Here is a 22,803-nt window from a genome sequence, read left to right on the forward strand (position 1 = left end):
AGTAGGGATGGAGGTGTAAATGTGTGTGTATGTGTGTGTGTGTAGTAGGGATGGAGGTGTAAATGTGTGTGTACGAGTGTGGGTATGTGTGTGTGTAGTGGGGATGGAGGTGTAAATGTGTGTGTATGTGTGTGTGTGTGTAGTAGGGATGGAGGTGTAAATGTGGGTATATGTGTGTGTGTAGTAGGAATGGAGGTGTAAATGTGTGTATATGTGAGTGTGTGTGTATGTGTCTGTAGAAGTAGAGGTAAGGGTGTGAGTATGTGTATATGGGGTGGGGGTGTGTGTATGGGGTGGGAATGTGAGTGTGTTTTGGGTAGAAGCAGTAGAGTGTGACAATGTGTGTAAGAGTATGTGTGCATGTTGAGAGGGAGTGTGAGAGTGTGAGTGTGTTTGTGAGTGTGTAGAAGTAGGGGTGGGAGTGTGAATGTGTGAGTGTGTGTGGGGTGGGGGTGTGACTGCATGTGTATGTGGGAGTGTAAGTGTGTAGGGGTGGGGGTGTGTGTGTATGTGGGACTGTGTGTGTAGGAGTGGGGATGTGAGTGGGTGCATATGTGAGTGTGTGTGTGTGTAGGAGTGTGTGGGTGTGTAGGAATGGGGGTGTGTGTATTTGGGAGTGGGGCTGTGAGTGTGTGTAGGAGTGGGGGTTGTGCGTATGTGGGAGTGTGAGTGCATAGGAGCAGGGATGTGTGTGGAGTGGGTGTGTGTGTGAGTGGGATTGTGTATGTGGGAGTGTGAGTGTGTAGGAGAGGGGTGTGAGTGTGAGTGTGTGTAGGAGTGGGTGTGTGGGTTGTGTGTAGGAGTGTGTGTGTGAGTGTGTGTGTGTAGGAGTGGGGGGTGTGTAGTGGGGGTGTGAGTGTGAATGTAGGGGTAGGGGTGTGACTATGTATGTGGGAGTGTGAGTGTGTAGGAGTGGGGGTGTGTGTGTGAGTGTGTGTAGGAGTGGGTGTGTGAGTTGTGTGTAGGAGTGTGAGTGTGCGTAGGGATTGAGGTGGCCGTGCGAGCATGAGGGGGAAGGAACAGCCAGCTGTGCCCACACCATCTGGTGACGTTAAGAAGGACAGAAGCTGCAGGTGGAGAGGCTGAGCTGTGGCAGGGAGAAGCAGAAGGTGTCCACCTAGGGACTCCTGGACGAAATTCTGGTGGAGCTAATTCTTAGACATGATTCTGGGCAGGGGTAAATGATCAAGCATTGAAGTGTAGATTGCAGGGTCTCTTATAGAAGTGGTCCTTGAAACCAAGAGACCAGGCAAGCACTGTAGAAAGATTATGATAAAAGAAGACTCATTTCAGTGGGCAGTAAGTATTGAATGCCAACAGAATGCATAGAAATATACTGCTTGGAAACTTAAAACCATGTCTTGATAGAATTTCCTCCAGTTGAAGTTTAGAAAAATAATCATATCTTACATGGTACAAATCTCTCAATCATTATTTTGCTTGTCACGAAAACCCAGAGAGAAGACATTATTAGCCTCATTTTATAAATGATGGAAACATTCAAAAAGAGTAAATGTCTTGTTAAGGAATTTATCTAGGTGATGGGATTTGGAACTAAACTTTGAAATGCTTCTTTCAGAAGCTTTACCACATGCTAAGTGCTGACCACTAGGCCAGTAGTTGGGAATATAGACACAGACAAACACCATCTTTGCTTCCACCAAACTCACTTCCATCACTAGAGACAGCAAAGCAACACGGGTGATTTCACGCCAAAACTGAGGCTGAAGCATGAGACAGATTAACTCAAGTATGAAGGACAAAGAAGAAAGACTGACTGATAGAAATACAGAATAGACACCATTTTTTTTGAGCCTTTTACATGAGAAAAGATTTCTGGGAAGTATAAACATTCTATTCTATAATACTGAGAAAAATAAAGATGAATGTCAATAGAACTCAAAGAAGAGTTATTCAAAGTAGAAGAATCAAGACTATGAAAGTCCTTGATGGTGGTGTTAAAAGTGCTCCCTCTTTGTCTGAGACCACCAGCAGTCAACTGGCTAAAATGCTCAGTGTGGGACAATGGGATGAAACGGCTTTTTCAGATCTTTGACAGCAGAGAGGATCTATGCCAATGTCAAATCACTTCTTCCTTTATTATGCCAGCACTTTACAAAGGTTTTCTCTCATTTAAACTAGATCCAGATTCTGTTCTGCCCTGGTATTCAAATTCTTCCTCCCAAGTATGATACTGTTACAGGTTATAGACTCAGTCAAACGCCAGTACTGCATTTGTCCTTATAGAGAAAGTGCCTTGTGAGTTCTGGAATCAACTGAATTTAATTATTTACCATTGTATATAAAACTTGCTTACTGAACTAAAGACTCAATTGCTCCCTCTTTTATTTCATTATACCATGCATATAAATATTCATTCATCTGCAAAATTTCATTTAAGATATAATACAATACATTCTTAAATAATAGGAATATGACATTCTGACCATAAATTCAATTGCAGGGTAAAATTAATTCTGATGCTAGTCCACACCATCATAAACATTTTCTTTTTCAGTTAACCAAGAAGAAAATATAATTTCAAATTTACTTAAAGGGTCTGGCAATACTCCCTGCCACAGCTCTTCCTTAAAGCAAATCCTGTGTTTAGTTGATCGGTGAAAAGCCCCAGGAATTTTAGCTGCATATAAAATGCATGTATCTTTTGACAGGAATAAATAACACTCGAAAATATAAAAAAAGCATCTCCTCACTCAAGTCAAACAGGACAGTAGTAGCTGGTGACTATAATCTTTTCCTGATGACTTGGCTTAGAATACTGAGCAATATGTGTAGTAACAGCCAATTAAGTTCAGTGGTGTGAACCACTTTCTGGTAGAATTTCTATAAAAACAATTTTCAAGAGAAAATAGGTTATAAAGTGATTAATTTGTGACCTTACACTAATGTAATTTATGGTGCTTCAATTTCTTTTCATACAATCTATCTTATGAGAACAGAAATGTGACTTTAGAAGACAGTAACTGGGGTGACAAAGAGACAACTCCAATTTACTTTATCTTAAAAAGGACATTTATTATATTTTCAAGAACGTTACTGTTGTCCTTACATTCATTTTCAACAAAAGTTGAGCATTTTTGTTTTCCTTAAGCAAAAGAAAAAATGAATTAGAGCTAGATTTCCTCTCTATTTAATAACATCTAGTCAAATTAGCTACATTGGTAGAAAATGTATATATAGAAAATACTTGCTAAGATAAAATCCATTTTCGAAAGACTGTATCTATCAAGAAAATAAAACTACTGCAAATTCGGATGTATGCAATCCCAATATATTTATTTTATGAAGCAATCAAGTGACCAAAGGTTATACTGTCAGACTAAAGAAATGGAGGGTAAATCCACTTCCCAAAAAAACCCCACCCACCCACTAACCAATCAAACCACTGATATATATTTAGGGCTGATAAAATTCATCATGCTAAGTAATTGAAGGAAATAGCTACACATTATGTATCTTAAAAGCTTGTATCAAACCATCAATGATATGTTTTGGCTCTGTGTTCACAGCCAGATCTCATGTTGAATTGTAATCCCCAGTGCTGGTGGGAGGTGACTGGATCATGGTGGCGAACCGTTCCCCTTGCTCTTCTCATGATAGTAAGTTCTCAAGAGATCTGACTGTTATAAAAGTGTGTAGCACTTTCCCCTTTGCTCTCTCTTTCCTAGTCAAGCCATTTAAGATGGGCTGGCTTCCCCTTCACCTTACACCATGATTGTAAGTTTCCTGAGGCCTCCCCAGCTGTGCCTCCTGTACATCCTGCAGAACTATGAGTCAATTAAACCTTTTTTCTTTATAAGTTAGTGAGTCTCAGGTAGTTCTTTATAGCAGTGTGAAAACAGACTAATACAATCACCCATTCTATAGCCTATTAAAAAGAGGTGGCAAACTCTTGGTACAGCAGCATACTCTCCACCTCTTCTTGCCATCTTTTCAGTCCCATAGCAGGCATTTTAATTGGTTATGGCTCTTTATTCACCTGAGGGTACGAAAAGACCCAGAATCTTGTGTAACAAATCACACTTCCCATCAGAGTTCTAAAATAAGATGAAGTTCACCGGCACTTGTGTAAGACTAAATCTTCAACCAGTCAGTAGACAAATATTTATGGAGTGCTCAGAGGACACCTATACTTAGGAATACATAGAAGAGATTCAACTCAGTTTCTGCTGAGACTAATTTCCAAAAGGGGAAAGAAGCTACCAAAGTGTAAATATACATAAATAAGTCACAATTACCAATAAATGGAAGAGTGCTCAGAAGACGGCCATCGCGAGGTGACACTGGAAGGAACAGAGAAGGGCAGGGGTGTTTAGGGAACCTTTCGGAGGTCAAGCTACATTTTGGTTTGAAGAAAAATAGATGTGCTTTGGCAGATGGGAGGAGAACAGTTCTACTTCCCACGATTTACCCTGAGGTTTGTACAGAGCCTGTGTGGCGTATCCCACCATCTTTCAAAGTATCTTGCAGCCATTGTTGCCCTGACGTAGGCGGAATCACAAACACATGTTTCCAGGTGAATAAATGCTTGGAGGTCAGTCACATAACAAGCTACCTTTGGAGGGGCTGAAAGTGTGCCGGTTTTCCCAAAGCCTCTCTTTAAAAAACAAAAAACTGTTTTTTACCTTTACTTTCTTTTTGTTTTAGTGTTTAGTTGTTACCAAACCGAGGCCTCTCTCTTATAAGCAATATTTGACAATAATAAAATACCAAACCGCACTATAAATTGACTCGCCAAGGGCAGAATTGAAATAGGAAACTATACGTGTTAAAGATTCCTATGGAGGAGAGTAAGGAAATTTTGAAGAATTAAAAACAAGTTTCTATAATATAGATGATAAAACCTCGTGACATTGAAAACATTTTCCAGAGAGAAGTCTATTGAGAGGAAGTGGACAATATTTCTGATAATTTCTCTTGGGTGCAGGCAAGCTGTTGAATTTTAGGCCTATTTCCTTGCCGGTCTATAGACAGTAATTCACACAGGGGATCAACAGCATGAGATGGCAACAGGAAAACCCCTTCTCCAAGGGGAAGGCCCTTGAGGAATTTGGAAGCAGATAGTTAATATTCTACAAGCAAAAAAAGAACACCATACTCTCAAGACATAGATTTTCTGGTCACCAACACCACCTACTCTTAGTCAAGTGATATTTTAGTGGCTGGCTTCAGGGAAGGCAGTTACATACAGTGGGGAAATTGATAGGTTATTTTAATAGAGCCTATGTCTTCAGAAGATCATATGATGCTTTATCAATGGAGATGGAATATATCTGTATAAGCTTCAGGATTATCATTAGACTCTCACATGCAAAAGGGGAAATATTACAGGTTTGTGGGTATTAGAAAGCAGCAGGAAATGTGGTGCATCTCAACTGCTCAAGTCATGCCCGCAACTCCCACTCAGCTGGCTTACGATGGAAGACATGAGCCCCTTCTAATTTCAGGCAAATTCTTCCGCTGTGTCTTCTCACCTCCTCAGGGGCCTTGTACAATAGATTACAGCCTTTCTCTTTTGTACCTTCAGCTTCATGGAGCTCATATCTTTCTGCATTTAAACAACATAGTCATGTCTTTTTGTCTTAAAACCAGCAAGTCTCTAACCCCAAAACTCTACCAACATTCGGCCCCCCTTTCCTTCTTCAAAATCAACTTTTAAAAAGAGTTGCCTGTACTTGCTCTCTTCCTCAACTCCCATTCGTTTTTTTAACTATTGCAATGTGGCTTCCTTTACTTCTCTATGAAAACTGCTTTACCAAAGAGAGCAGTGTAGCTCAGTTCAATGGACATTTTTCAGACTTGATTTTACTTTATCTCCAAGAGAAACGTTTGAGTCTGCTCTCTGTTTGAACACATTCTTCTGGTGCCCACAGAAGTAAACTCTCATGGTTTCTGACCTACGTCTTTGGCTGTGTCTGCTTGGTCTCCTTTGGGAGCTGTCTGTCCCTTAGTGTAGGTGTTTCAGTCGGTTGAGGCTGCTATAAAGGAACTGAGGCTGGATAATTTATAAGGAAAAGAGGTTTATCTTGGCTCATGTTTCCACAGGCTCTATAAGAAACACTGCACCAGCATCTGCGTCTGGTGAGGGCCTCAGGAAGCTTCATTCACAGTGGAAGATGAAGAGGAGCTGGTGTGTGCAGAGATCACATGGCCAGAGAGGAAGCAGGAGAGAGAGGAGGAGCTGCCAGGTTCTTTTCAACAACCAGTTTCTGCACGAACTAACAGTGAGAACTCACCCACTCCCAGGAGAACTCACTCCTGTGAGAATGGCATTCATGAGGCCTCACTTCAAACACTGAGCAGCAAATTTCAACGCGAGACTTGGCAGCACCAAACAAGCTACATCCAAACCATATCCAAACCACTCTCAAACCATAGCAGAGGGTGAGATTCAGAACTGCACCCTAGCTCGTCTTCTGTCCCTGCTCTGTGCCACTTTCTATGGACCATCTCCGTCATTAAGGACGAGAGCGCTTTTCCACTAATGATGACAGTTATCCACCAAGACCCTGAACGCTCCTAAATCTACTATTTCCCACCAGGCATTTCTTATTGAGTCCCAGGACCAAATGTCCTATTATTTCGGGAACATTTCTATTTGAATGTCTCCCATTTGGTGAAAGCTTAATGATGAAGGACGGTGCAACTTACAATTTCCCTCCCTCCCTACAAACTTGCTCCTCATTCCATTTCCCCTTTCAGAATTTTGTTTTCAGAACAGAAATACAAAAGTCACCTTTTATTCATCCTTCTTCCTCACTCACGATTCTCTGTTATTAAGACCTATCCTTTATATGCCTTCAACATTTTTCAAATATTTCCACTTTCTCCATCTCCTCTGCCTGTAACACACAGAAGCCACCACCATTTCTCACATGGGAGCTTCCACCCACCCCCCACCATGGCCTCTTGGACTGTCCCTTCCCATCTTCATGTTAAAAATTTCCCTCTTATTTTCTCGAACTCATAATGTGTTTTCTCACACAATGAAATGCTTGGCAGCTATTTCTTTGGACTAGCATGCAAAAGCTGTTTAGCCACACAGGGTAATTTAGAAAGTGGCATCTCTCAAGATCAAGGCTGGTGTCATTTCTCTCTCTCTCTCTCTCAAAATGACCATCTAGGTCAACTGCAGAATTCCCCTTGCAGCCCCCCGCCTCCTGCGTTCTACTGCATTCCTCTGTTTTTAGTGGCAGGTGAACTTTTTGTTCATCAATCAGTCCAGCCATCTCTTCATCCATCCATTCACACACCTTCAGCTTTGTCCCTTAATAATTTAAATCTCCTAACAGGGATGTAAAAAACATGAAAGTAGGTGAGAAAAATACAAAGGGTATTGAGCAGGTTCTTCCCATTGTAAATCGAAGATGGATTGCAGCAAAGAGTGCTTCATGGGGAACAAGCTCCGGCTGAGTGTTCTGTAACATCATGATACAAGAGAAAACTTCACAGAAAATGTGTTTGATGTTGCTGAGACCATCTCCTGGGAGACACCCTTTGCTACGCTGGCAGGGCCGCTCCAGCTGCAGTCCTGGGGGATGTGGTCCTGATGTGAGGGGCAGGATTTCAGCTCGAGGAGCAGAGTCCGGAGGGGCTGAGGGCTGGTTTCAGGAGTGGAGGCTCCTGCAGGGAGGTGGAGAGGCAGCTGTGCAGGGCCAGGGCCTCCTGCTGGGAGCGCCAGCTGGCAGGTAGGTGAGGAGTGCTCGGTTACCTTGGCCTTCTCTCGAGCCATGCCTGGACTGTTCTTCCTGCTCTGGCTCCTCAGGGAATCGCCTTTGTGTCTTCCTATTGCCTGCTGTCCCTGAACAGGGTTCCTCTTCTCTGTGGTCCACAGGAAACTGTTGACCTTTCCTGGTGTGCCTTAGGGCAGCGGAGCACCCTCCAAGTGTAAGTGCGTTTTGCCAGGAACAAGGCCAGGCAGAGCTGCCTTCCTCTGCCCTTCTCTCGTTTCTGCTCCTGAGGTCTGCACCTTGCCCACCTTTCCCTTCCCTGCCGTACTCCCTTCTTCCTTCTCCTCTTCCTTTGTTCCTTTTTTTCTTCCCTTTTCCTTCTCTTCTTACTAAACAAAGTAAGAGGCAGATAACGTATGGGCTCTGTCTGACAAGCAGGCTGGAGCTAAGAGCTGCTGTATCAGCAGGGTGTGCAGGCCGGGTTGAGGCACGTGGCCGCAGCGCAGGAGCCTCTGGAGCAGCCAGCCCCCAGCAGGACACAGCGCCTGGCGCAGGTGGGCTCTTATTTAAAAGCGACACTAATCTTCAGTACTCATGGGTTCTCTTCATCATAGGTATTCTTGGAATGAACATAACCACGCTGACCTGTCCTGAGGCACCCCGCTCTGCCACCCCCTTCTCAGTCTGGACCTTTGTGTTCTGTAGAGAGCCGGGTTGGGTGGTAGAGGCTGGCCTGAGGGCAGGGCTGGCAGGAATGGCTCCCAGCAAGTCAGTGCCCACTTCAAGTCATCTTCATAAGTAGTTTATTTTATTTGCTCTAAATAATTATCTGTTGATTTCAACATATACTGTAGATGAAATGTCTGCCAATGCAGCATTACATGAATACCAACCTGGTGCCAGGTGCAGCTGAGAGTGAAGCCGGGACTTGTTCACATGCAGTAACTGCATGCCCAGCATTCTTGGGCGAGGCTGTTTACCAGGGGCGACCTGTAGCCAATGGTCTAGAGAGGCTCGTGCACCTGTATGGTCCCACCTCAGAGAGGCAAAGGGATCGCTGCATGTGGAGAGTGATTCTGAAACTAAACAAGCTTGTGGAGAAGGGGCTCTGACTGGCGGATGGAGTCTGTTAAGGGTAAAAGGTATCACGCTGTGGGGTGCTGGTCCTGGGGAAGGGATGCAGTCAGCCAGGATTGCTTGCCTTTTCAAACTACCCAATGTGAAGTCACCTTTTGCTGGGGCATCCTGGCTAAGCTGAACTGGGCTTATAGCTGTCACGACCTGCAAAGTTGCTGATCCATCTGTATGGAATTGTCTGCATCAGTGCAGGGCATGACGACCCAGGATGCCAGTGTGGTCATGATGTCAGAGCAGCCCGGGGCTCTCCCGTTTGCAGCGCCGGTGCATACTTCCAGCAAGTCCACCTGGGGACTGTCCACTGCTTTAGAAAGGGTCTGGGCAGAGAACTCTGGCCAGGATTGAGGCAGGATGTTATTAACATGACATAGACTATTGTTTTCTTGTTCTAACAGCATGTTCAATGTCACGGCAGTGAATGGATCACAGGACACAAAAAAAGATAGTGGGTGGAGTGAAGAGAAATAGAAAAGCCCCAGGAAGCAATTTTGGAGGATGCCAGTGCTACCGGCGGCAGAAAGCCCAGACAGCAAGCCACGGCTCCCCTGTGGGCCCGCCTACCTGGCCAGCAAGCCACCGCTCCCCCGTGGGCCTGCCTGTGTTGCCAGCCTCCCAAAGGTGGTGCTGCTCCCAGCCCAGACACATCCCATCTTGGGAGCCCCTGTTTGGGGTCTCCACTTTCTCTGCTGGCTGAGAGGAGCCATTGCCTTTGCAGGGATCTTCACCCTGGACCTCTCTCCTCTGCCATTGCAATACTATATTCCTTTCTGCCTTGCAGGCTTCTTTCACTAGGCTGTAATTACACCCTACCTATCTCCTCCTCTGTCTCAAAATACTGTCTTTCGAGGCCTACTTGAAAGGCTTGCTCCTCCAAAAAGTCTTTTCTGGATGTCTGAAGCTCCTTCTGAGATTTTCCTCCCCAACTCTGCACTTGTTTTGGCATTATACACCGTTCTGCGTTCTTTGTTTATTCAACCACATTTTAGGGATTTTGAAGGTGAATTACTGTTGCTATTTCCATCAGCAATGAGCACACAGTAGACACATAGTTGGACACATTTGGACACATCAAATAAGTCTTGAAGTCTATTGAATGAGTCTAGTTATATATGTTTTTCCATTCTAGATGGCATGAAATTTAATGTCTGTTCAAAAGTCCAAAGCTATAAAACTCCACTGAAAATAAACTTTCCAAATAACTAGTTTATTTTCTCCCTGGAACTTAAAATAGGAGGAGGGAAGGGAAGTCTAGTTCTGAGAAAGTAGAATCTCTTTCTGATGTTTTGTCCATTAAAATAGTGAATATTTTACTGCACTAAAAAATGCTATGTGTGGAGGAGATTCATAGTAAGTACTCCACATACACTTAGGCTGATAAACGGGAATAACTGGTATTCTAAGGGGCATAATTTCCAAATATAAAGGACACAGCCTCTTGTGCTACTATGAAGAGATTAAAAATTGGTTATCGAATGGTTTATCTTAAAGGAGTGCTGTGTAGTGAAGAAGATTTGTATTTGCAAAACTCTTTAAAAACTGTATGGCGGGCTGGGCTCGGTGGCTCACGCCTGTAATCCCAGCACTTTGGGAGGCCGAGGCGGGTGGATCACGAGGTCAAGAGATCGAGACCATCCTGGTCAACATGGTGAAACCCCGTCTCTACTAAAAATACAAAAATTCAGCTGGGCATGGTGGCACGTGCCTGTAATCCCAGCTACTCAGGAGGCTGAGGCAAGAGAATTGCCTGAACCCAGGAGGCGGAGGTTGCGGTGAGCCGAGATCGCGCCATTGCACTCCAGCCTGGGTAACAAGAGCGAAACTCAGTCTCAAAAAAAAAAAACAACAAAAAAAAAACTGTATGGCATGGCACAAATATTACATATATAGACAAAAAACTCTTTGCAAAGAGTTTTCACAAAGGACAATGTACTATGAAGACGTCCACTTGGAAGGAAGTAGGACTTGGAGGAGCTTCTGATGTCACTGTAGAGGGTGCAACAATAGCAATATTAAATTTGCTGTTTTTTATTACTTATTTCAATGCTCGGAGGCAAACTGTTGAATAATTTCACCATCAGGTTAGAACTAAATTAGGTTCTAAATTATAGGAGCTTAGTGGGACTCTGTGGACCCGAAATTGACCTCTGCTGTCACCTGGAGACAGTTCTGGGCATTTTGCTGACACAGCCTCTGAAGGAATTGTGGAGCCTGTGGGTCCTCATGAGAGGAAGTCAGTGCTTCCTCATCCATCTTTCTTCCTTCTGAAGAAAAATTCTTCTGTCCCAAATTTCTTCCCGGGGGTGGTTCTCCTAGAACTATTCAAGGGTATCTTCCAACAGCATTTGACAGCTGTGCGATTACTACTTTAAAAAGTCAAGAGACTAGTTAACTGAGGGGAAATGATGGCAGTTGTCTACGGATGCCACAGTTGTGCCAAGGGGCAGGTTGTTCAAGCTGTAGCTGAAGGTCTTTGGAACCCTTACTGGGGCAAAGCCTGCAGACAACTCCTTGCCAAACCATCAAATGATGATTCTGGCAAGCAAAGATCAGATGCCATCTAAGTGCTCTGAGAAGCAGAAGAATCAGTGCTTTGAAAAGAATGGCAAATGCTGTTCTTTTGCTGTTGTTGTTGTTCTTTTTTAGAGACGGGGTTTCACTCTATCACCCAGGCTGGAGTGTAGTGGCATGACTATTGCTCACTGCAGCCTCTAACTCCTGGGCTCAAGTGATCCTCCTGCCTCAGCCTCCTGAATATCACAGGTGCTCACCACCACTCCCCTGGCTAATTTTTTGTAGAGACAGGAGTCTCACTATGTTGACTAGGCTGGTCTTGAACTCCTGGCCTCAAATGATCCTCCTGCCTCAGCCTCCCAGAGCACTGGGATCACAGGTATGAACCACTATGCCCGGACTGCAAATACTTTTACATTGAGATATGAAATTTAGTCCTTTTTAGTGTAGTAAAATGTTTAGTATTTGTGTAAACAAAACATTAGAAGGAGATTCTACTTTCTCAGATTTAGACTTCCCTTCCATCCTATTTTAAGTTCCAGGTAGAAAGAAAACTAGTCATTTTGGAAAGCTTATTTTCAGGAGTTTTATAGTTTTGGACTTTTCAGTTAGACACTAAATTTCAAGCTGTCTAGAATGGAAAAACATACACAACTACTCATTCCATGACCTTTAAGACTTATTTGATGTGTCCAAATGTTGGCCACTGTGCTAGAGAATTACTCCAGGCTGCATTTATTCTAATCTATAAAGGTTTTTTTTTTTATTTTATTTTCAGCTGAAATTTTTACTTTGGGAAATTTTATAAAAATAATCAAGTTCATTCATCATGGTTCCTTTACTCCTACAGTATTGACGGAAGTGTGTTAAAAAAAATGACAGTGATTTTCCCATAAGAAGGAATTCTTTGGTATAAAGTTGGTTTACTTATCATACCATAATGCCAGTGCATCGGTGCACTATCTGAATCTATCTGTCATAAGCTGATCACCAACATAATTTTGAATAAATTAATGAATTAATCTAGCACATGTTGAGCCTCCACTGTGTGCCAGACACTCTTCTAGGTTTGCGTTTTTTTTCTTTTCTTTTCTTTTCTTTTTTTTTTTTTCTTCTTTTTTTTTTTTTTGCCTGCTTAAACGTTTCCAGAGCTTATCTGCCTCCACTGGCGTCCGTGTCAGTCATTTTCAGGCATAGATTAAGAACACCCTCTGGGCTTAGGGACTCTGACTACACTGTCTGCTGCCAGAAGTCCTTCAACCTGCTCGCACTTGAAGAATCCATTGCCTGGAGGGCTGGTCGAATTCCTGGAGGGTCATGGCTTTTTGTCACACTGATTAGTGGTAGATTGAAAAAAAAATAATTTTGTTTTCGAATATATACATCCTAAACAGGAAACAGGTATATGCGTCTTCTCTGTATATTTAAAAACGATAATGTTCTTGGCTACGTTCCTAAACTCGGAACTCATGCTTGTTTTGATGTTCATTGTGGTTTTCACCGTCATTGCCTCTCTGTATGATCTTTAATCATAAATTAATTTTTAAAAGCTTCATTAGTGTGCCATTTTTCTAAGCTGAAATTAGTTTTTCCAACTTGGGCGTATCTTATCAGCTAGTCACATCTGCCTTATTTTCTTATTATCATAATCTATGTCTGGTGGTGTCAATTTGATGAGAGCTTACGCTAATAACACCCAAGTTGTGGGTTTCATTCTTGCCACAGGGAGGGCAGTTTATCTTGATAGGCAGGACCCATCTTTGGCCAGTCCTGCAAACATGTATGAGGGTCTGGGTGTAAGGGTGAACGTTTGGAGGACTGGGTGTTAAGGCTGTGCAGTCTCCGTCAGTGTAAAGCTCTTTCTGCTGCTGCTGACCAAGCTCAGTGCAAGTCCCACCATGACGGGTAGGCTGCCGGCTCTGCTCCTTCATGAAGGACAGCACACCCACAGGAATGGCTTACAGTCCTCTTATTACCCTCCGTTACATATACTGGTGCATCTTCAGCTTCTAACTAACTCATTAGAACAGCAGTGATACAGCAGTTTGAGTATTCGATGGCACTCAAATCTCATGTTGAAATGGAATCCCCAGGGTTGGAGGCGAGGCCTGGTGGGAGGTGAGCTTTGGTCATAAGGTGGATCCCTTGTGGCTTGGTGCTGTCCCTGCTACAGTGAGTGAGGACTGGTGAGGTTTCGTTGTTAGGTATGTGGCACGTTACCCCTGACCTCCCTCCTGCTTTCGCCATGTGATGTATCTGCTCCTACTTCGCCCTCTATCTGGAGTAAAAGCTTCCTGAGGCCTCCCGAGGAGCAGGTGCCAGCACATTGCTTCCTGTACAGCCTGCAGAACTGTGAGTCAATTAAATCTCTTAAAAATTATCCAGCCTCAGGTATTTCCTTATAGCAATGCAAGAACGGCCTAATATAAGCAGGAAGTCATGTTTTTACATGCCCCCAAATTCACCTGGAATCTTCTGTGGTTTACCATGATTTTTTTTTTAATGTCAGACGGCTCACATACCGTTATCATTTATAAGGTTTGAGGGAGGCATATCTCGCACGTGAGTGTGAAATCCTACTCATCATGCTTATGAGCTACAAAAGGATCGGTTTACCAGGATTTTTAATTCCATTGGAGCTTTTAGTTAAAATAGACATTAATGATGCAAACACTTTCATACATTTTTGGAGTTTATCCTTCACTACATCAAGCATCACTGTGGAGGCTGCTGCAGAGTACTGCCCCAATCCCTTGCAGAACAGGCTGTCCCCAGGCACTGGGGTATGGGCCACTGATGGCTGGGTCTTACCCTTGGAATTTCCCTCTGCCTCAGACAGGAGCCTGCTTTGCTCAAGGTGACCCCTTCCTCCCACAGCCTGCATGGGCTGGCTAATGTACAGGCGCAAAGCTGCAGCCCCTTGGCCTCAAGTGGAGATTTCCTGGGACCTCCTCAGGGCAGTCTAACCTCTCCTGCCCAGCCCTGTTTCTTCCTCTTTCTTCCCACCTCCAGCATTATTCAGGTCTAACTGACAAGTAAAAACTACACATATTTATAGTGTGCAGTGTGATGTTTCAACACATGTATGCTATACCTTATGAAATGATTAAACCAAGCTTATTTGCATATCCATCACCTCACATGCGTCTCATCTTTTCGTGGTGAGAACATTTAAGACCTACTCCCTTAGCAATTTTCAAATATGTATTATTATGAACTAGCCTCATCACACTGTGCAGTAGATCGCCAGAACTCATTCACCCTGCCTCACTGAGACTTTGTGCCTTTTGGCTAACATCTCCCAATCCACTTTCCTTCCCTGGGTCCCTGTGAAACACCGTTCTACTCCCTGCTTCTATGAATTTGGCTTTAGATTCTACATATAAGTGAGATCATGCAGTATTTGTCTTTATGTGACTGGTTTATTTCACCTAGCATAATGTCCTCCAGGTTCATCCATGTTGTCGAAAATGAGAGGATTTCCTTCGTTTTATTTTGTATTTTTTTTTTTTGTTTGGAAGAGACAGGATCTTGCTATGTTGTCCAGGCTGGTCTGAAACTCCTGTACTCAAGTGCTCCTCCTGCTCAGTCTCTCAAAGTGCTAGGATCACAGGCATGAGCCACTGTGTCCTAGCCAGCTTCTTTCTTTTTAAAGGCTGAATAGTATTCCACTGTGTATACATACCGCATTTTCTTTATCCATTCATCCACTGATAGACAGTAAGGTTGAGTCCATGTCTTGGCTACTGTGAATAATGCTGCAATGAAAATGAAAGTGAAGCTATCTCTTCAACATACTGATTTGATTTCCTTTGGAAATATACCCAGAAGTGGGACTGCTGGATCATATAGTACCTCTATTTTTAACTTTTTGAGGAACCTCCATCCTGTTTTCCATAATGGCTGTCCTAATTGACACTCCCACGAACAGTGTGCAAGGGTCCTCTTCTTCCACACCCTCACAAATACTTGCCATATTGAGTTAATTCTCACACTGCTAGAAAGATACTACCTGAGACTGAGTAATTTATAAAGTAAAGAGGTTTAATTGACTCACAGTTCTGCACATCTGTGGAGGCCTCAGGAAACTTATAATCATGGCAGAAGGGGAAGAGATACATCTTACATGGTGGCAGGTGAAAGAGAGTGAGTGACGAGTTGAGGGGGAAGAGCCCCTTATAAAACCATCAGATCTCATGAGAACTCAGTATCATGAGAACTGCATGAGGGTAACCACTCCTGTGATCCAATCACCTCCAACCTGTCTCTCCTTAGCATGTGGGGATTATGGAGATTAAAATTCAAGATGAAATTTGGGTGGGGACACAGCCAAACCATTTCACTTGCTATCTTTTGTCATTTCGATAATAGCCATTCTAATAGGTGTGAAGTGATATCTCATTGTGGTTTTAATTTACATCTCCTTGATGATTACTGATGTTCACCATTTTTTCATCTACCTGTTAGCCATTTGTATGTCTTCTTTTGAGAGATGTCTATTCAGATCCTTTGCCCATTTTTAAATTGGGTTATTTGTTTTCTTGCTATTCAGTTGTTTGAGTTCCTTATGTATTTTGTATATTAACTCTTATAGGATGTTTGGTTTGCAAATATTTTCTTCCATTCTATAGGTTATCTCTTCACTCTGTTGATTATTTACTTTGCTGTGCAGAAGCTTTTTAGTTTGATCTAATCCCGTTCATCTAGTTTTGCTTTTGTTGCCTGTGCCTTTTGGGTTATATCAAAAACAACAACAAAAAACTACCCAGGCCAATGTCACGTAGTTTTCTCCTACATTTTCTTCTAGTAGTTTTACAGTTTCAGCTCTTACATTTAAATCTTTAATACATTTTTGAGTTGACTTTTGTACATTGTGAGATAAGGCCCAGTTTCATTTTTCTGCATGTGGATATCCAGTTTTCTCAATACTATTTATTATAGAGATTGTCCTTTCCCTGTTATATGTTCTTGGCAGCTTTGTTGAAGATTAGCTGACCATAAATGTGTGGATTTATTTTTGGGCTCTCTATTCTGTCCCATTTGGTCTACATGTCTGTTTTTATGCCAGTACCATGCTGTTTTGATTATTATATTTTGGTAATATATTTTGAAATCAGTGTGTGGTGCCTCCAGTTTTGTTTTTTTCCTTTTTTTAGATGGAGTCTCACTCTTGCCCAGGCTGAAGTGCAGTGGCACGATCTCAGCTTACCACAACCTCTGTCTCTGGGGTTCAAGTGATTCTCCTGCCTTATCTTCCTGAGTAGCTGGGATTACAGACACCTGTCACCATGCCTGTCTAATTTTTGTATTTTTAGTAAAGATGGGGTTTCGCCATGTTGGCCAGGCTGGTCCTGAACTCCTGACCTCAGGTAATCTGCCTGCCTTGGCCTCCTAAAGTGCTGGGAATACAGGTGTGAGCCACTATGCCTGGCCCCAGCTTTGTTCTTTTTGCTCAACATTGCTTTGGCTATTGAGGGTCTTTGTGGTTCCATATATATTTTATGATAGTTTGTCTATTTCTGTGCAAAATGCCATTGGAATTTTGATAAGGATAGCATTCTCAGTCTCCTATAGGTGTTATTTCTGTGCAAGAGTCTCTATCTTGGAGCCTATTTCCAGGGAACCTGACTAACAGAGGTCACTCTGTTTGTAAGCATGTTTGGAAAAGCAATTCAATTAGCAAGGCACAGTCTTCATAATGCATGCCTTTCTGCCTGTTTGTAGACCAGCCCCCTCTCCCTAAGCATGTTTCTCCCAGTCCTCAGACAGTTGGAAGCCCACCACACACTAAAGCCAGCAAAAAGCAGTCCCCCTCAAGCCTTTTCTGACCACCTTCTCTTTCCCATTCCCTCTTCCAAAATTAATCCTCCCATAACTCTTGATTTCGGCTTCTTCTCTTAGAGCATTTACTTTTTCCTGTGCATTGCAGTTGAGTGGTCTAACTCCCTCACTAGAATGCAAGCTTCTACCACTTCTATCCTTCTGCTTTCCCATCGTCCCTGTGTGGCGCTCAGTGGGCATTCAGAAAATATTTTCTTAATGGAATGGGACACACATATTTTTATTCTCAGTATTTTAGTTTATCCTTAATGTTCTTTTTTTAAAATTATTGGGGTTTTTTTTTTTTTTTTTTTTAGATGGAGTCTAGTCTCACTCTTGTTGCCCAGGCTGAAATGCAGTGGTGTGATCTCAGCTCACTGCAACCTCTACCTCCCACGTTCAAGCAATTCTCCTGCCTCAGCCTCCCAAGTAGCTGGGATTACAGGCACTTGCCACCAAGTCTGGCTAATTTTTATATTTTTTAGTAGAGACGGGGTTTCACCACATTGGCCAGGCTGGTCTTGAACTCCTGACCTCAGGTGATCCTCCCGCTTCGGCCCCCCAAAATGCTGGGATTACAGGCATGAGCCACCATGCCCTGCCAATGTTCTTTTATTTTACTTCTTTTTTCCTAAGTATGCTATACACATGTCATACATACTACATTTTTTAGAAGTTAATTGGCAATTATTTAAGGCAAGATCAATCTGTACACTAAGTTAAATAATCACTATATTACAGTCTCATTTACTTTTCCTTTTTGAGCTCAATAATCATTCATTTTCTCTATGGCATTCTGATATTACTATAACTCGACATGATTTTTCAAAAGTAACATTTGAAAGGTAGTCAATTCTCTTAATTACTTGGGATGCGGGCAGTTTGGACCCAGTGATTTATATATGTTAATATTCATAAGTGTTTCCTTATTTATCTGATGTCAATATTGGGTTCTGTAGAATCTACATTATTTCTTAGTGGTTCAAATCTCTTGACTTTTCTTTCTTGGGCGGATTGGGCAAATGGCTCAGCTCTTTTAGGATGGCCATTAATTCTACCCCATCCTCGTTATTTGTGAACTTGTGTATAAAAGTGTTTTTCTGTGCAATGCTTTTGTTCACATAATTTTTTTTTTTTTGAGTGAGACAAGGTCTCACTCTGTTGCCCAGGATGGAGTGCAGTTGTGTGATCTCAACTCACTGCAACCTCCATCTTCCAGGTTTAAGCAATTCTCCTGCCTCAGCCTCCCAAGCAGCTGGGATTACAGACATCTGCCACCATACCTGGCTAATTTTGTATTTTTAGTAGAGATGGGCTTTCATCATATTCCCAGGCTGGTCTGGAACGCCTGACATCGGGTGACCCACCCGCCTTGGCCTCACACATCCTTCTGTGGATGTATGCTCCCATCTCACGCACTCTCGTGGTGTCGTCAGGAACATGGTTGGCTGTGATGGACCATGGGGGGGCCTTCATCTCCACAAGCTGTCCCTGAGAATTCCAACCTGCTTCTTGGAAATGTCCTTACATGCTAAAATACTTTTTATATTGGGTTAATTTTCTTGACTTTTCAATTATCACCATAATCTACAATAAAAGTTTAAAAAATACTTAACAGTTTGTTGTCATTTGGTCAGGTCACCTGAACAACTTGATTTATTTAGGAAAAATGTTCTATCAGCTTCTGACTTCAGTTTCTCCTGCACTGTACCTGAATATCACCAGGTGACCAGGATGCAGCCTGTCTGTATTCTCATACCTTCGAGCAGATTTGACTGATCCCAGAGCTGTAGATTAGAAAGTATTCTTCCAGCCCTTGACAGTCTGGCTGTGCAAGTTCCCACGACCTGCGATCCTCACCTCTTCTCTCCAGCACACACCTGTGCCTTGCAGGGAAGACCTTTAATAGGCAAAGCCCTTGCTGTCATCAGTGAGTGAATGACATTTAGCTTTGGGTCTTCAGCAAGCCCACTGCACTGGAGTGCCTTGGCCAGTTCAGTGGACACTTGCGGGAACACAACACAGGTTTGGCATTCTCTGGAATGTTATTCATTTATTTATGTTTTCTTATTTAAAGTTGTGGTTATTTTCTAATAGTTCCCTTGACTGAAATACCCTCCTTTTGGATCATAAGGCGGAGGCCTAGGATTCCAGCTTCAATGTAAGATTTGCTTTGCAGCCATGAAAGTATCTCCCTGAGAGTCAGTGGTTCAGCTGCACATGATGAAATTAATCAAAAAGTAATGTCTATTTCACAGAGTCACAGTGAGGCAGAGGCAAGGCACAAAGTCACGTGTAGAAAGTTTGCAGGGAGCTTGGCTCCCTCTCACTGACTTTGACCACACGAAAGAGAAGTGGCGTCAACCCTCCTGCCATGCCCACATTCAGACTCTGAGGACACAGTGGCTTCCTGAAGATTCCTATCTCTGGACTCTGCTTTATTTGGGAATATAGGAACAAATAACTAGGAAAACAATGACGAGAGCGAGATGTGGGGAAATCATTTATTTTATCACATACCATTTACTTCTGAGATAATGAAATGCTTTCTAGATGACTGAGACAGACCACTGTAGTATTTTTAAATGTATTTTGTCTTCAAAATGCTTGATTACCATTAGGATTTTTTAAATAGTAATCTGCAGACACTAAAGCTTGTTTTGTTCCTGAGCTATATGATTTATTCGCACTGTGTCTTGCCTCTCATGTGAAATTGCTGGAAGAAGACAGCAAAGTGATACAGAGCCCAAGTTGCCTAACATCTGTAAGCTTGGGTCTTCCTTTCTCAAATGACAGGGACAATAATGGATCTTACTTCGCAGGGATGTTGTGAGGGTGTAACAAAGAAACCCAGGTAAGCCCTTAGGATGCTTCCTGGTACTTGGTAAATATGCAATACATTTTTGTCATTATTAATGATTATTAGACATTCCATATACTTTTGGTAACATTCATAGGTAATCGTAAATATCGAATTTCTCCAGATATTCTCTTAAAAAACATAGTTAAAGGAAAGATATGCAAATATTTATCTCCAAATCACACACGTCTGAAAGTTTCGAAAAGTGTCCTTTGACAAGTACTGGACTACAATTTTCCTATTGAATTTAATTTATCACATATTATGGAAACTCCATGGCACTCTGAGTTTTACCAAGCACTGTCTTTTTTTGTGTGATCTCCTCTGCCTTGGAGCATGGCTCTCACTCCTGCCTCTGATCCCTGTTCTCAGGTCTACTATGGGGAGAGAGAGGGTGTGTGCAAATCTATCTCTCAGCCCCACTCACCCCCACTTAGCTGTCAGTCCTTCTGTCCCTTGTTTCAGAATGGCCAGTCACCATGGCTGAGTGCTGGGGCCACACCCCTGGATAAACGAGACAATGTATGGAAAAATTCCTGGACGGGGCTTTGTGAGCATGAGCGCAATCACCAAAAAGATGGAGCACACCCTTCCTCCCTGTGCCCCCCCCCACCCCAGCCCTCTGTGCTGACTCTGTCTGTAGCAGAAGACACAGGAGTCACTCTGCATGTATTGGGAGTTCCTTCTATGTGCAGCTCTGTTCTGGATCCTGGGCTGGTAGTGATGAAAAGACCGAATCCTTGCTTGGAAGGGGGCTCACATGCTAGGGAGGGAAAGAGCTGATGCGCTGATTTAAATAGTAGATAATGACTTGGTTTCAAATAGCAATGTGTTTTGTGAAGCAAAATAAAGCGAGGTAAGATATGGGAGGAGGGCATGCAGCCTTTCTGCAGGGCGGCCAGGGAAGGCCACTTTGGGGAAGCACGTTTGGACAGAGACCTAAACAATGGTGAGCACATCATGGAGACTGGGGCCAGGATGCTCCAGGCAGAGAGAGCAGAAACACAAAGGCCGTGAGTAGGAAATGTCCTTGGTGTTTCCGAGGCTTAGGGGAAAGGCTGGTAGGAGGGAGTGAGGCAGCAGGAGAAGGCAGTGGGGAAGGCAGGCCGAGCTGCAGGCCACGGTGGGGAGGAGGATTTACTCTCAGTTCGATGGGAAACCCCTGGGAGGTATTTAAGCAGCAGAATGGCATAATGGATGGATGTATTGAAAAGATAATGCTTTTGCATAGAAAGCAGGTTTTCAGGCTTTAAGAATAGATGCAAGGAGAAGAACTAGAAGACGATGCAGAAGTTCAACCCAGGGACTGTGAAGGCTTGGAAAGACACATTCTGGACATGGTGAGATGTGCTCAGCTTTGAGGTGCAGAGCCAGTGCAGGCAGAACCAATGAGCTTCGCTGCTGGATGGGCTTGGTCTTGTAAGGATCAGAAAAGAATGAAGATTGACTTTTAGCGCTATTGGCTGAGATGGAAATGACCAAGAAAGAGTGGACTTTGGAGGAAAATAAAGAGCTGTGTCAGAGGTTAATTCTAAATCACCTATTTAGATACGCAAATAGGAATAGTGAGACAGAGGTTGGGCATACAATTTAGAAGGGTGGTTAGGGCTGGGCATATAAACCTGTGACTCTGTCATCTGTGTATAAAATGGCTTAAAACCATGGACTACAAATGGGCAGCTGGACGGAGCAGGCACTGTGGACCTTCCGTGCAGAGTAAGTGCAGCGTGGGCTGTCCTGAGCCAGGCCTGTAGTGAGCGAGGCCTGTCCTGGGCGGGGGCTGTCCTGGGTGGGATCTGTCCTTGGTGGGGCCTGTCCTGGGTGGAGCCTGTCCTGGGTGGAGCCTGTCCTGGGTAGGGCCTGTACTGAGTGGAGCCTGTCCTTGGTGGGGCCTGTCCTGGGTGGGGCCTGTCCTGGGTGGGGCCTGTCCTGGGTGGGGCCTGTCCTTGGTGGGGCCTGTCCTGGGCGGGGCCTGTCCTTGGTGGGGCCTGTCCTGGGCGGGGCCTGTCCTGGGTGGGGTCTGTCCTGGGCGGGGCCTGTCCTGGGCGGGGCCTGTCCTGTGCTTTGTAGGATGTTTGGCTGCATCCCAGGTCTCCGCACACGAATGCCTGCAGCATCTCCCCACCTGTGACAAAAGTGTCTTCAGACATTGTCAAGTGACCCCTGCAGGGCAAAACTGTCCCTTGTTGAGAACCACTGCACTATAAACATGTTGAGAGAGTGCGGCTGGAGAAGACAGTGGCCTGAGCCCTGCCCCTGTGGCAGAGGGAGGAGGAGGAGCCAGCCCAGGAGATGGGAGAGCCACCTGTGAGCTGAGAGGAGCTGGAGGGGCAGGTGCTCTGTTATCAGAGCGGATGGTTTGGGTGAGTGTTGCTGGGAGTTTGAGTCAGACAAGGACAAAGAACAGAACCTTGAGTCCGGCAACGCTGAGGCTGCTGGGGGCCGGGACATGATGCATCTCAGTGGAGAGGAGACAGACGATAACTGAAGTGGGCTTCAGAGGGAATGGGGTCAGTGTTGAGGACGTGGCCATGGGGAGCACTGACAGCCCTTTGGAGGAGTTCTGTTGAAGAGAGAAGCAGAGAAGAGGTGATACCCATAAGGGGATGTGAGGGCAAAAAGGAATTTATTTCTAGCATGAAAATTGCAGTAGAAAGTGGAATAATTACAGAAATTAGCTTCTCGGGTAGATAAGAGAGGATGGAATTCAGTATAGCCAGCGGAGTTGGTGTTGGATAACTGCATGGAGATTGCTGTACCCATCATACAAGAAGAGAAAGTGAG

The 22,803-nt window shown here is 43.8% G+C and overlaps 1 protein-coding gene and 1 non-coding gene across 3 annotated transcripts in view; both read right to left on the bottom strand.

Moving 5' to 3' along the window:
* Nucleotides 1-22,803, bottom strand: part of PACRG (parkin coregulated) — a 597,238-nt gene that overhangs the window by 74,513 nt on the left and 499,922 nt on the right. The window lies entirely within an intron of this gene.
* Nucleotides 13,843-13,947, bottom strand: LOC119472840. Its single transcript, XR_005202016.1, has one exon. It is a non-coding gene; the product is annotated as a small nucleolar RNA U13 (small nucleolar RNA).

This window comes from Cebus imitator, unplaced genomic scaffold (assembly GCF_001604975.1).
Source record: "Cebus imitator isolate Cc_AM_T3 unplaced genomic scaffold, Cebus_imitator-1.0 Scaffold6, whole genome shotgun sequence".
Lineage (NCBI taxonomy): Eukaryota > Metazoa > Chordata > Mammalia > Primates > Cebidae > Cebus > Cebus imitator.